We start from the raw sequence: 13,592 nt of genomic DNA on the forward strand, positions 1-13,592 counted from the left end.
AAGGAGACCTGTTCTTCCTGGTGCATGAAAACAATTGTCAGTGTTTGTGTAAAAAAAATAAATAAAAGACTGCAAAAAAAATAGCTTACTGTCTTTTCTTCCAGTGCAAGCGATAGTGTATGGGGAGGCAGTTAACCAGGAGAGCAACAGTCACAATACCGACACCATAATCCCGCCCCCTTACAGTCCCGACAGTTGACATGCAGACTAACAGGGACTATTCCCACTCGTCGGTGTCCATGACACCCATACAGTAGGCTCGCCACCGTGTTTGCAAGGGGCTTCACTCCACTCGCCACCCCCGTTGACCATCTGCAAGCTGGGATTCCAGTAGTGTATGCAGTGGTATACCTCCATCATCTGCACCCCAAAACAGTTATCAAGTATAAAAAAAATATTTCTTGTCTGGTATAAAAAATAAAACCAATCAGTGACCAGTCTATAGAAGAGCAGGAGCAGCAACCATGTACTAGTGCTGAGACTGCTGACAGTCTTAGCACTTTAATATCTACTAAATGTGGTCAAGGGCAAAGCAGGTCTCGATGTTAAAGAAAAAAAAATCACCTCTTACAATAAAGTGAAAAACTACTGCCAAAAAAGGTAAAAATGCCAACATGCCATACACCACAAGCAGTGGCAAGGAAAGGCATATAACATGGCATTTCTTTGTGGGTGGTGATCCTGCTACTGCTGTTTCATGCCCTATAATGTCTATTGCAGAAGCCGGGGCCAAGCATAGTCAGGAATCTTTTGTAAGTTTGTATGCACCACCTTGTCACTCTAGAGCAGGCATTCCCAACCTCACTCCTCAAGGCACACTATTAGTGTAGGTTTTAATAATATCCAGGCTTCAGCACAGATGGTTAAATCTAAATAACTGAGGTACTGTACTAATTAACTTATGTGTGCTTAAGCATGGATATCACTAAAACCCAGACTGTTAGTGTGCTTGGAGAACTGAGGTTGAAAATGCCTGCTCTAGAGTCTCGAGGTGTCACATTTAAAACAGACAAATTAGAGAACAAAAAGAACACTAAGGCTGAAGAACAAACTGTGTTCACAAACTGGCTGCAGCCTTTAGCTAATATTGGTGAACAATATTGTAAGTTGCCAAAATAGAGTGTAAATTAATGGAAATTATTGTTATTAAAGTTAATATTCCTGTATGAACAAAAGCAGGTCCAAATTACATGATTTAGCCATTTTAATAAATTTTTAAAGAAATACACATCCAAAATCAAAACACTTGAAGGTGGTTTTTGGCAAAACTGTTGCTTTTCCTAAAACTTATCCACACATATAACATGACCTATGGCCTGTATTTAAATCATGCCACCAGAAGGCACTTGTAAAGAATCATCACCCATCATCCCTACCTAACATCAGACTGTCTCCCCATCCACCAAGCAAAGAAAACCACCAGCTTGAAACCTTAAACTTGTTGCTCCTGCTAAAGTGTAAGTATCTCCTCATCTACCAAGATATCTAGGGAACTGTTTTGTAGTAGCCTCATGGGGTCTTCTAAAAATATTTATTGTCAAGGCGTCCCAGATAACACTATATTTCCTCATAATTTGAAATAGAGAATCCACCAGCTGTGGGTGTCCCAGAATTTCTGGAAGCCTTGGGGAGCTCTTCCCCCAACCCTGGACTCCATGGGCTTCTTGAAGTGTAAAAGTTATTGCCTGGTGATCTGCATGGGGCACATCTCTCTTTAAAATGAGAGTTCCAGAATCCACAGTAGCAGAGATATAGGGATATAAATAAGTTTCCTAGTACACTTGACTGTGGACTACTAGAGGTGACAGTATACTTGATTTAGGTGTGGCAGGAATCTCTCAGTGTAATAAGCAGATTGTGGACTTTACCATAGGACTGGCATGTGGGCAAGGATGAAGTCCGAGTTTGGCGGCCCAGCGGGATGATGGCCGGACTTGGACATTTTTCTAAAGGGGCATTCATGTACAAGGCATGGTTTAGCCTTGTACATGATTGCCCCTTTAAAAAAACCTGCACGGCTGCCAAACTCGAACTTCATAATATCCCAACCGTTGAGTCTGAAGTGTAGCATTATACTTTAACACAGGTGAGAAGCAATTGATGGGTGATTACACAGCTCTGCGCCAGCACTTGAATGCAGGGCCAGAATTCAGCACAATAATCACTGTTGTAGTAAATGAATGTCCACAGAAGTGAAGATATACTCAGCACTTTAGTCATACAGCAGAGTGATTGAATATACTGTAACAGAGAAATCACAGTAATAATGCAAGGCATAAAACATGCAGAGTATTAAACAGCAGTTCAATATGAGGTTTGCAGGCATTAATTAGCCAGGAATGCAAGCAGGCACAACTGATATCCGCAGTAAATGTTTATGCACAAACAGTAACTTAGCTGAGAGTCTTTAGGAACTTGGCAGGACAAGGCAAGGCACTAATAACAAAGTCACTTAACTGAGAGAGTTTCCAGGATTCTAGGCAATGCAAGGCATGAACAGATACCGACTGATAAAGCTTCCAGACAGAACCTCTGCACATGAATCTGGTTTTTGGACAGAGTTCATGAACTCAACAACTTAATCACAGGACACTGGAAATAGGAACTTCAAACAAGGAACTATCACTGGCAAGCCTGAGCAGGCCTGGCTGCCCATTATCAAGAGCAAGGACCAATAGCAGAGCACCAGGCAGACCAGCCCCTTAATGGTTAACAGATTGCAGCTGTAGAGTTGCACAAACACACATGTGTCCTGACTGCTGTGCAACAGAGTGACTGCAGGAACTGCAGGAAACAGAGTGACCAACATGACAGGGTGTCCCGGTCACCTGGCAATAACTGGGACCTGCTACAATGATGAACCGCAGCAGCAGCTCATACATTGAGAAACAGCCACCTTACCTCATGTTAGTGCTGATAATGTATGTATATAAAAAGATAGCATGTAATGGCATATGCCATGTCTGTTTTGCACAAGGAATGCATAGAATAAGGCTTTTTTCTTAATAGATGTAACTTCATGACTTTTTCAGGGGTTGATTGGAACTCATCCTGAACACACTGTATATAGCGCACTGCATAATACATTGGCACTTTATAAACAAATGTAAGAAGTCTTACTATCAATTTTCCATGTTAACCCATATTTGTTGCCTACGTAATGTATATAAAGTATATCCTTCTATGGCGGAGTCCATTGGTGTTTCTATAAAGGGTGCAATGGGTGCAGTGCACACTGGACCCTGGGACCAGAGGGGCCCACGCCGCACCTATGTTTTATTACTTACCTCTACAGAGTCCCTCAACAGGCACTGCAGCTGTGGCAATAATAAATGGCCGCCACGCATGCACAGTAGTGAAATTAGTATCCGGAAACATGGTGGGCACAATCTTTCGAGAACATCTGCGCATGCGCAGTAGACAATGCCAGAGCCTACTACACCGTGGAGAGGAGCGGGCCCATCTGGAGCCTGCACACGGTCCCCCTCCTCTGTTAAAACACAGGGGGAGTCCATTGGTTTTCAGAACTTTACAGCAGTGAGGTGCGGTGAGGTCAGTGGCTGAGGAGGCACTGGCTAGTGTCAGAACCACATTTAAACATACATATACAGTATCATTTGGTGGTGTGGTTTTTGATTAAAAATTGTTAGAATAATACAAAGTTGATATGAATAATACTAATATATTCTGTATAAGTTCTGAATACCATCTTTTTATTTTAATAATTTCAATAGTCAAAACTCTGGAGTATGACAGATGAGGCTCTGCCAACCCTGGCCGCATGTTGCTACCTTACATTGACCAAAATCAAATCTTCTCAATATGTATAAATCAATGTGTATCTTTATAGTTAAAATAAGTCATGTAAATCTATATCCAGTATCCCATAACTACACAATTAGTTGAGTATTGACAGTGTTTAGGGCACCTACTGTCTGCAGCTCATTCTACAGTACTATCTACTAACTCTCAGTATCTACTATGAGAGGCACAGCTGTGTTAGTTGCTGGCCTATTCTGCAATATTCATACTTACTACGTATATTTTCACCGGTCATTCAATGTTGGGGATGACTTCGTACAGGTTTAAGAAAAGTCAGATGTAGATTTCCTTGATTTATTTATTGATTATGTTGTTATACAACAATATACTATACTGTATATTATACAGTACTATAAACATGAATTTAACTATTAGTGACATCTAGTGTTCATTTTTCAGATTGTTTGTAATATTCTGCAACCTTTACAGTGAATTATCAAGCAGGGTGACCTCTACAGGAGTCCATGTATTAAACAAGGGAATGCACCTCATTGACCTGCAGTTGCCTGCAGAAACCACAAGTGGTGCACATGCTGCATAGGGCATCAACCATCATCTGAAGCAACTAACCTACCCAGGATAATGGTCTACATTGCTGGCCCTGTTGTCTGTGAAGAAACAACCTTATGGGAAACAGTTTCATTTCCAGTTAAAACACAAACAGAAACCTAGAGCTAGTGCCTCCAGCAAGTTTGTGTATGCAGTCACATAAGAAATACTAGTAATAACAGTGGTTCTCAAACTGTGCTGTGGCATCCTGGGGTGCCTCAGGACACTTGCAGGGGTGCCTAAGATTGGTGGTCCAGGACCAATTCAAATTATTTATGGTCAGTGTAAAATGCAAAACCAGTGCTGGTGGCTGCCAATCATAAAATACGTGGACTAACAGAAGCAATTCCCGTCCCCTGCCACATAACTGAGCCGAAGACTGACATATAAACACAATATAATTAATGTAAAAAAAAATTCCAAATTGAATCAATAAGAAACTTTTGGCCTAGGGGTGCCGTGAAAAAAAATTCGGATCTCTAGGCGCCGCTTACAGTACACTTAGCACTGAATCTTCAGCAATCAGTATATTGTCTGTGTGATGGTAACGAAGGCGATCAGGTTGCGGCCACTTCTGAACAAAGCTGCCGATTCTCTGCAGAAAAAGACTTGTGCTTTATACTTGCATACCTCACCAAATATGTAAATTGGCATGTGTTCAAATCACCACGAAAGATGCAGAAGTGTGTTTTTACTAGCTCCAGTCATGCTAAGCAATGGCTGCAGAGGACATTACTATATAACAAATACTTCCTGTATGATGCAATTTCCACATCTTTCAAAGTCATTTGTCTGGTGAATTCATAGAACTCCCAAAATGTAGAATCATGACAAAACAAAAGAATCTTTAATTATTCCATCATTTAAAGACTTGGCACATGATAATTTCAGGTTGTGGTGCCATAAATGTATTAAGCCTGGAGAAGTTATAAAGCAGTGATAAACTGAAGGTGATAATGCACCAACTAATCAGCTTCTAACTGTCATTTTTCAGTAATGATTGGCTGGAACGTTATCACCTTCCACTTATCACTTTTTTATCACTTCTCCAGGCTTAATACATCTGCCCTATGGGCCCTTGCACACTACACACCCTGCACCCATTATAGATTTCACTTTGAGGGAAGCCATGAATCTACATCCTACTTTTCTCAAAGTCATTATAATGCATTTAATACGTATTAACCTTAGTAATGTAAAAGCATGTAAAAGCCTGAAGAAAGTAAAGAATTATGAAATGAGACGTCATTACCAGTGAGAATATTTCAGTATGTGAAACTTCAACACTGATACCCAAAGTAATTGTATCTCAGGACATTAAGCAATCCTCAATCACATTTATATCTGTATTACAGTAGATTACAAATGAAATTATAAAGTATAATTAAAATAGAGCATCGGAGAAAATAAAACAGATACTTATGCAAAAGTTATTTCCCATGTCCAATAAATATCCCATATTTATATTTAAAACCATAATTTTTTTTTAGTATTTGCTTTTTTCATCTAAGAAGTTCTCCAATCAATTTAAATCAGAATTTATGCAATAGTTTGTCCTTACAAAAGACAGTGTTAAATGTTGAATTCCTCATGACTATACAAATATACATTTTCTCACATCTAATAATTAAATGAACGTTATTTATTTACACTGTTTCTTAAAGCTGTTGTAGTGGGTATACTCAGGCCTGGTGACATGGGGGAACCAAGGGGACATCAGTACCGGGCCTTGATGTTCAGAAAAGGCAAGAAAATAATGTTTAATCTTTCTAGTATTGGTGATGGAAAATAGTGGCATACATTGGTACACTATATACCTACTGGGGCAGGATGTGTGTGTGTGTGTGTGTGTGTGTGTGTGTGTGTGGGGAGGTGGGGGGAGAGGAAGGGGGGGAGAGGGTTGCTAGGAGGTTGAGGAAGAGAGACCCCAAACACATCGGTGTTCCGAGCCCCAAGATCTCTGTTGTTGCCCCTTGGCATACTCTGAACTGTTGATTCAGGGGTAAGTGGAATAAAGTGACTCTATAGCAACTGGATTAGTGTGACTGATGCACATGATCAGACTAGCCCACAGGTGTATATGGGAAATCCCCAGTTGGTCCCACTGCCTGAGGGTCCCACCTCTTCTTTAGGGGTCAGTATTAGGGATGAACTTGGGTGCTTGGTTTGTTTTTATGGAAAATACACAAAGATTCCAAACGATTCCAAAAAAAAATGCTCCAAAGAGCACATAATGCAAAGAAAAGAGGTGCATGATGGAATTGTCCTTGGGCCCTCACACCCACCCTTATGTTGTATATTAAACAGGACTTGCAAGTTTAACAAACCAATAATTTCAGTGACAGGGACTGTCATTTGTGGCAGAAATGATTGATTTGTTTGGACCCCCACAAAACAAGCTGGCAATAGGCAGTACACAAACTGGTTTTAGTACTTTAAATAGGCACGATGTCATCATCAGCATCCGATTCCTCACCCCCATCAGTGTGTACATCCTCTTCTTCACAGACTATTAATTCGTCCATGCTGGAATCCACCATCACAGCTGCCTCTATACTTTTTTGGAGGTAATTGCACTTTCACCGACAGCGTTGCACAATACAATACAGGTTGAGTATCCCATATCCAAATATTCCGAAATACGGAATTTTTTGAGTGAGATAGTGAAACCTTTGTGTATTAAACAAAGTTTGTGTACATTAAGCCATCAGAAAACAAAGTTATTAAAAATATTGTATTAAATGACCTTCAGGCTGTGTGTGTAAGGTGTATATGAAACATAAATGAATTGTGTGTATGTACACACTTTGTTTAATGCACAAAGTTATAAAAAATATTGGCTAAAATTACCTTCAGACTGTGTGTATAAGGTGTGTATGAAACATAAATGCATTTTGTGCTTAGACTTAGGTCCCATCACCATGATATCTCATTATGGTATGCAATTATTCCATAATACGGAAAAATCCGATATCCAAAATACTTCTGGTCCCAAGCATTTTGGATAAGGGATACTCAACCTGTACATGTATGAATAGAAAATAATATACTACGGTCTGAACGGCAGTGTCACAGTACTTCTGAAAATAAAATAAAAACTGTATAGTACACTGGGGTACAGCACAAACAATATATACTGTATATATTTTTTATAATTTATACATTTAAGCCTTTCTGTTTTTAGCTTTTATTATTTTAGTTTTACACTGGGGCAGAGCCCTTGGATGGATGGACAGATCACCCCTTCCAGATACAGCAGACAAAGAGAGCACCCCTTTTTCAGATACAGCAGAGAGAGCACCCATTTTCCAGATACAGCAGACAGAGAGAGCACCCCTTTTACAGATACAGCAGACATAGCACCCGCCACACCAGACAACACAGTAGAGATGAGCGGATTCGGTTTTACTCGGTTTTACTCGGTTCTCAAAACCGAATCTTATTGGCTATCCAAAACACGTGACATCCGTGGGCCAATAAGATTCGGTTTTGAGAACCGAGTAAAACCGAGTAAAACCGAATCCGCTCATCTCTACAACACAGTACTGGAGACAGACACGTCCATCCAGTGCACTCTCCACAGCCGGAGTGAAGATGGTGCCGATGCACAGGGACTTATTTAGACTGCAAAACATGCAAATATCTGACAGCAGGAAGATGACGTTTGACCATGCTTTGGGATCCGAGTAAGGCGGGAAGTCCCAAGGATCCCGCCTCGGATCGCAATGTTCGGGTGGGTTCGGTTCCCGGGGAACCGAACCCACTCATCCATAGTGGGGACAGGCAAAAATAAAGAGAAATATCTACGTAAAATTTTAAAAAAAGAGCCTTCATTCAAGGACAGAAACCACTATAAGCAAGTAACTAAAAACACACACACACACACACACACACACACACACACACAACAGTGATGCAAACAAAGAAACAGCATCCAGTATATTAGCAGATACCCACCCTCCCTCCCTGGGCATAGTTACCAGCTCCTTTCCCTCTCCCTCCCTCCTTGGGCACAGTTATCATCCCTCCCCTCCTTGGGCACAGATACCAGCTCCCCCTTTCTCCCTCGGCACATTTAGCAGCTCCCCCCCACCCCCATACTGGGCAGACCTAGTACCCCCACCCTGCTGCCCCCTGCCAGCCGTTCAAACATGGATGCCCCACAGCCACGGTACCTTAGCAATCCAGTAACCAGTCCAGTCTACAATTGCAGTCAGTGCTGCAGCTGCATTCAAACCCCCTGCTTCCAAGTCCTAGTTTTGGCTCCACCCTCAACTCCATCCGGCGCCAACAAGGTACTTCCATCCAGCTACACCCGGCTGCACCAGTGACTTGACCTAGCGGCGGTTGCTGCAGCTTGGAGCCATTGTAGCGCAATGACAAGCAGCCACTCGGACCGCTTGTCATTGCACAGTGGTGGGAGGCAGTGGGCTGGGCAGGATTGGTTTGTGGGACGTATTTTGCCTAACCCTATCTTAGATAGGGCTATATAAATGGCATTTCCGGCAGACTACGAGCTTCACCGAAATGGTCTGGCTGAATACTCCCGGCAGGCTGTCAGTGATTATTCAGCTGTTGGGTGCCAACTCCAGCGCATGCCTTTGTCTCCAGTCCTGCAGTACTGTGCATGTGACACACGTGTGTATTAGGTCAGATGCTTAGAGAGAGGAGCCGGGATGTGCACAGAAAAAAAAAACATGGAGCTCTTCCAGTGTATTTATTGGGTGTGGATTATTGCATCGACAGTTTTCTAAGTCGACAATGTTTGAGTCGACCACTATAGGTCGACAGGCACTAGGTTGACAGGGTTGGAAAGTCAACAGGGGTTCTAGGTCGACATGGTCTAGGTCAACAGTTCAAAAGGTCAACATGAGTTTTTCATGGTTTTTTTTGGTGTCGTTTACTCCGTACAGTGACCGGGAAGTCCAATTAGTGCACCGTGTCTCCTCGCATGGCTCGCTTCGCTTGCCATGTTTCGGGCAAGGTTACCGTTCCAATCGTAGTCCAAGAGGAATGTTAAGTATGAAAAAGTTAAAAAAATAAAAATAATGAAAAAATCATGTCGACCTTTTGACCTGTCGACCTAGAACATGTCGACCTAGAAACCATGTCGACCTTGAAACACTGTCAACCTAGTGACTGTCGACCAATAGTGGTCGACCTAGACAGTGTCGATCTTCAGACCGGATCCCGTATTTATTGCAGTATTTTTTAAATTTTATATAACATCCACCTACTTCAAATTCCAACCTGGTGGGAGTGGAGGACGGGGACTGGGGGTGGACAGTGGCCCTCATTCCAAGTTGTTCGCTCGCTAGCTGCTTTTAGCAGCATTGCAAACGCTAGGCCGCCGCCCTCTGGGAGTGTATCTTAGCTTAGCAGAATTGCTAACGAAAGGTTAGCAGTTCTGCTATTACATTTTTCCCTGCAGATTCTGAGTAGCTCCAGACCTACTCCTAGATTGCGATCACTGCAGACTGTTTGGTTCCTGGTTTGACGTCACAAACACGCCCTGCGTTCGGCCAGCCACTCCCCCGTTTTCCCAGCCACTCCTGCGTTTTCGTCTGGCACGCCTGCATTTTTAGCACACTCCCAGAAAACGCTCAGTTTACACCCAGAAACACCCACTTCCTGTCAATCACTCTCCGATCAGCAGAGCGACTGAAAAGCGTCGCTCGGCCCTGTGTAAAATTGCATAGTTTTGTGTGAAAGTACTAAGCGCGTGCGCCCTGCGGCCCATGCGCATGCGCAGAGCTGCCGGTTTTTAGCCTGATCGCAATTCTGCTAAAAATGGCAGCAAGTGAACAACTCTGAATGACCACCCGTGTTATTTTAAGTACAGTATCTAACATCCACCTGCTACAATCATGGCTGAGAAGGAGGCACACACTGATTAGTGATTTGTTAATATGCTATAATACATCCCATATCCCATATCCAAAATGCTTGGGACCAGAAGTATTTTGGATATCGAATTTATCCGTAGTTTGGAATAATTGCATACCATAATGAGATATCACGGTGTTGGGACCCAAGTCTAAGCACAGAATACATTTATGTTTCATATACACCTTGGGGGTCATTCAGAGTTGATCGCACGCTGCGCTTCTTCGCAGCCATGCGATTGGGTCATAACTGCGCATGTGCCGCGGCCACATTGCACAGGTGCGTCGTCTGGCAACGGCTGTCACCGGGCAGTGACGCCGCTAACGAAGAAAACGGTCGCAGCGGCGACCGCAAGAAGACTTGACAGGAGGAAGGCGTAAGCGGGCTTCAACTCACCGTTTTCTGGGCGTGGAGATCCAAACGCAGGCTGTCGAGGCGTTTGGAGGGCGGATGTCTGACATCAATTCTGGGACCTGCAACGCTGGATTGATCGCACAGGGTAATTAACTCTTACCCTGGTCTTGTTCTACACGAAACATTTTTGCATAGCAGGGCTGCACAAGCGATCGCAGCCTTACTATGCAAAAATCCACTCCCCCATAGGCGGCGTCTAGTTGATCGCAGCGTGCGATCATCTCGGAATGACCCCCTTTATACACACAGCCTTTAAGGTAATTTTAGCCAATATTTTTAATAACTTTGTGCATTAAACAAAGTGTGTGTACAATCACACAATTCATTTATGTTTCATATACACCTTATACACACAGCCTGAAAGTCATTTAATACAATATTTTTAATAACGTGTATTAAACAAAGTTTGTGTACAATGAGCCATCAGAAAACAAAGGTTTCACTATCTCATTCTCAAAAAAATCCGTATTTCGGAATATTCTGTATTCCGGAATATTTGGATATGGGATACTCAACTCCTATACTCTATTTTAAGTACTACCGTGTATGGGAGATGCCTGCTACAATCAGTGGGGAACTGGTATATAATCAATACAGTCACACTGACTGAGAGGTGTAATGTGTATTATAAGGAATGGAGGACCTGCTAAGCTGCTACAATCAGTGAGGGGGAGAGGCACTCATATATAATGCAGTCAACACTGACAATTAAGTTAGTGAACTAAATCAAAGCAGCCACAAGGGTCCAGCAGGTCCCAGTGGGCTCGCAGACAGACCATGGAGTCAGGAAGGCATTTCTGTTTTCTGCTGAAAATATCAGAGTGCTGGGCTGGGTGAATATTCCCGGCAGGCTGTCAGTGACTAGCTAGCTGCCAGGTGCCAGTTGCCTGCACCTGCCTGTATGCAGTGCCTACAGTGTATTTTTCAGGGCAGCACAGATGGTGTAATGGTTAGCATTACTGCCTCACAGCACTAAGGTCCTAGGTTAAATTCCCACCATGGCGCTAACTGTGTGGAGTTTGTATATACTCCCCGTACTTGCATGAATTTCCTCCTGGTACTCCGGTTTCCTCCCAAAATCCAAAAATATACTGATAGTTTAATTGGCTCCCAACAAAATTAACCCTAGCATGAATGTGTACATGTGGTAGGGAATATAGATTGTAAGCTCCACTGGGGAAGAGACTGATGTGAATGCCTCTGTAAAGCACTGCAGAATATGTGTGTGCTATATAAATAACTGATTATAAGTAATAATAAATACACTAGTACATGGGTCTTCAACCTGCGACCCTCCAGCTGCTGTTGAACTGCACATCCCAGCATACCCTGCCACAGTTTGGCTATTAAGGCATGCTAAAACTGAGCAGGGCATGCTGGGATGTGTAGTTCCACAACAGAACAGCTGGAAGTCCACAGGTTAAAGACCCATGCACTAGTACCATCCACCGGTTATAATTGGCGGGGGGCAGATTGAGGAGCATACACTGACTGAAGGGTGGCATAATGTCTGCTACAATTGGTGTGTAGGCACATTGAGGATTGTCTGAGTAAGGGGGGCCCTAAATCGGTGTCTTGCTTAGGGTCCCATGAGGTCTCAATCTGCCTCTGTATCATACTTACCTACTTTGCTGCCTCCTCCTCCGGGAGGAGGCAGCGTTGTAGGTGCATGGGGGCGTGGTCGGCAGCAGGATGGGCTGTTCGGGGGGCGTGGCCAGCAGCAGGATGGGCGGTCCGGGGGCGTGGCATCAGGGTCGCGTCATCGTGACTCCACCCCCCGCTGTGCCGAGAAACGAGGCGCTGCATAGCGGGGGGCGGAGCTACGATGACGCGATTCAGCGCGAATCGCGTCATCGGACCCCCTCGGTCCGCCCACTTGTTCTCTGCTGCGGGCGGCCGAGGGGGAAAGCGGGAGGCTTGCCCACCTTTCCGGGGGGCCGGGAGGGTCACCCGATTTTCGGGAGCCTCCCGGCCATTCCGGGAGGGTAGGCAAGTATGCTCTGTATAGAAGCATCAAAATCTACAATGTACTGGTTTGCTTTTGCAAGAAAACAGCGTTACATGTCTTGCATACAGTACATACTGTATCTTTATTTGAAATGAAAATAAGCAGCAATTCATTAAAAAATGACAACAATTTCACTCTCTAATGTCAATGTACTACTGCGTGCAAAGGACACACTGTACTGAGCTTGTAAACATCATCCACTGTATACATGTTTATACAATGGAATTTGTATAATTAATGTAACAAGTCAGTTAAAAGATTTGGAAATAATGAGGACTAAAAAATACAATTATACTCTTATATTTCGAAATTGAGTAGGGACGGAGGGCATCAAGGGGGAGCAACTGTATGACAATGCAAGGAGACCTCTACAGTTTTGCTATGGGGTGCAGATATTGTAGTGCTAGTTATGCCAATTATCACCTCCAACCTTTAATAACATTGTGCACTAATTCATGTAAACATGCCACCATAAGTAATATTGGGCAAAAGCAGTAATTTGTACTTTAAAAATGACATCAGACTTACTAATACAATACACAATCCCTTAATATTGTATAGGGGGTTATTCTGACCTGGACACAGCCGCGTGTTCGCATGCAGTGGCAAACGCAGGATTTCTAGAGGGGGGCTTCCAAATGCAATCTACAATCTCCCACTATGCGAAACATACAGTATTATTATATAGTATAGATTGTATATAGTATAGGCTGTATTAATCATATTTAAATAATATAAATAAGATAAGTGGTCAGGAAAATGTTAAACATACTATAATAAATATCCAAACATAATAGAATCAGTACTGCACTTTCTAAGCACACATTCTCCCACCTCATGGTAAGGCTCATGTCTCTTCTTCCTGGTGTATATATTCTCTGGTCCAGTGCATGGAATGAGGACTCAGAACCAC

At 43.0% G+C, this 13,592-nt stretch overlaps 1 protein-coding gene across 1 annotated transcript in view; it reads right to left on the minus strand.

The window, feature by feature from the left end:
• Nucleotides 1-2,541, minus strand: part of LOC135049809 (interleukin-5 receptor subunit alpha-like) — a 280,810-nt gene extending 278,269 nt beyond the window's left edge. The window contains exon 1 of the mRNA XM_063955694.1: nucleotides 2,458-2,541. The gene's annotated coding sequence lies outside the window, so the exon portion shown is untranslated. The remainder of the gene's footprint in view (nucleotides 1-2,457) is intronic.
• Nucleotides 2,542-13,592: the final 11,051 nt, after the last annotated feature.

The sequence above is a fragment of the Pseudophryne corroboree genome, chromosome 2, assembly GCF_028390025.1.
Source record: "Pseudophryne corroboree isolate aPseCor3 chromosome 2, aPseCor3.hap2, whole genome shotgun sequence".
NCBI classification, from domain to species: domain Eukaryota; kingdom Metazoa; phylum Chordata; class Amphibia; order Anura; family Myobatrachidae; genus Pseudophryne; species Pseudophryne corroboree.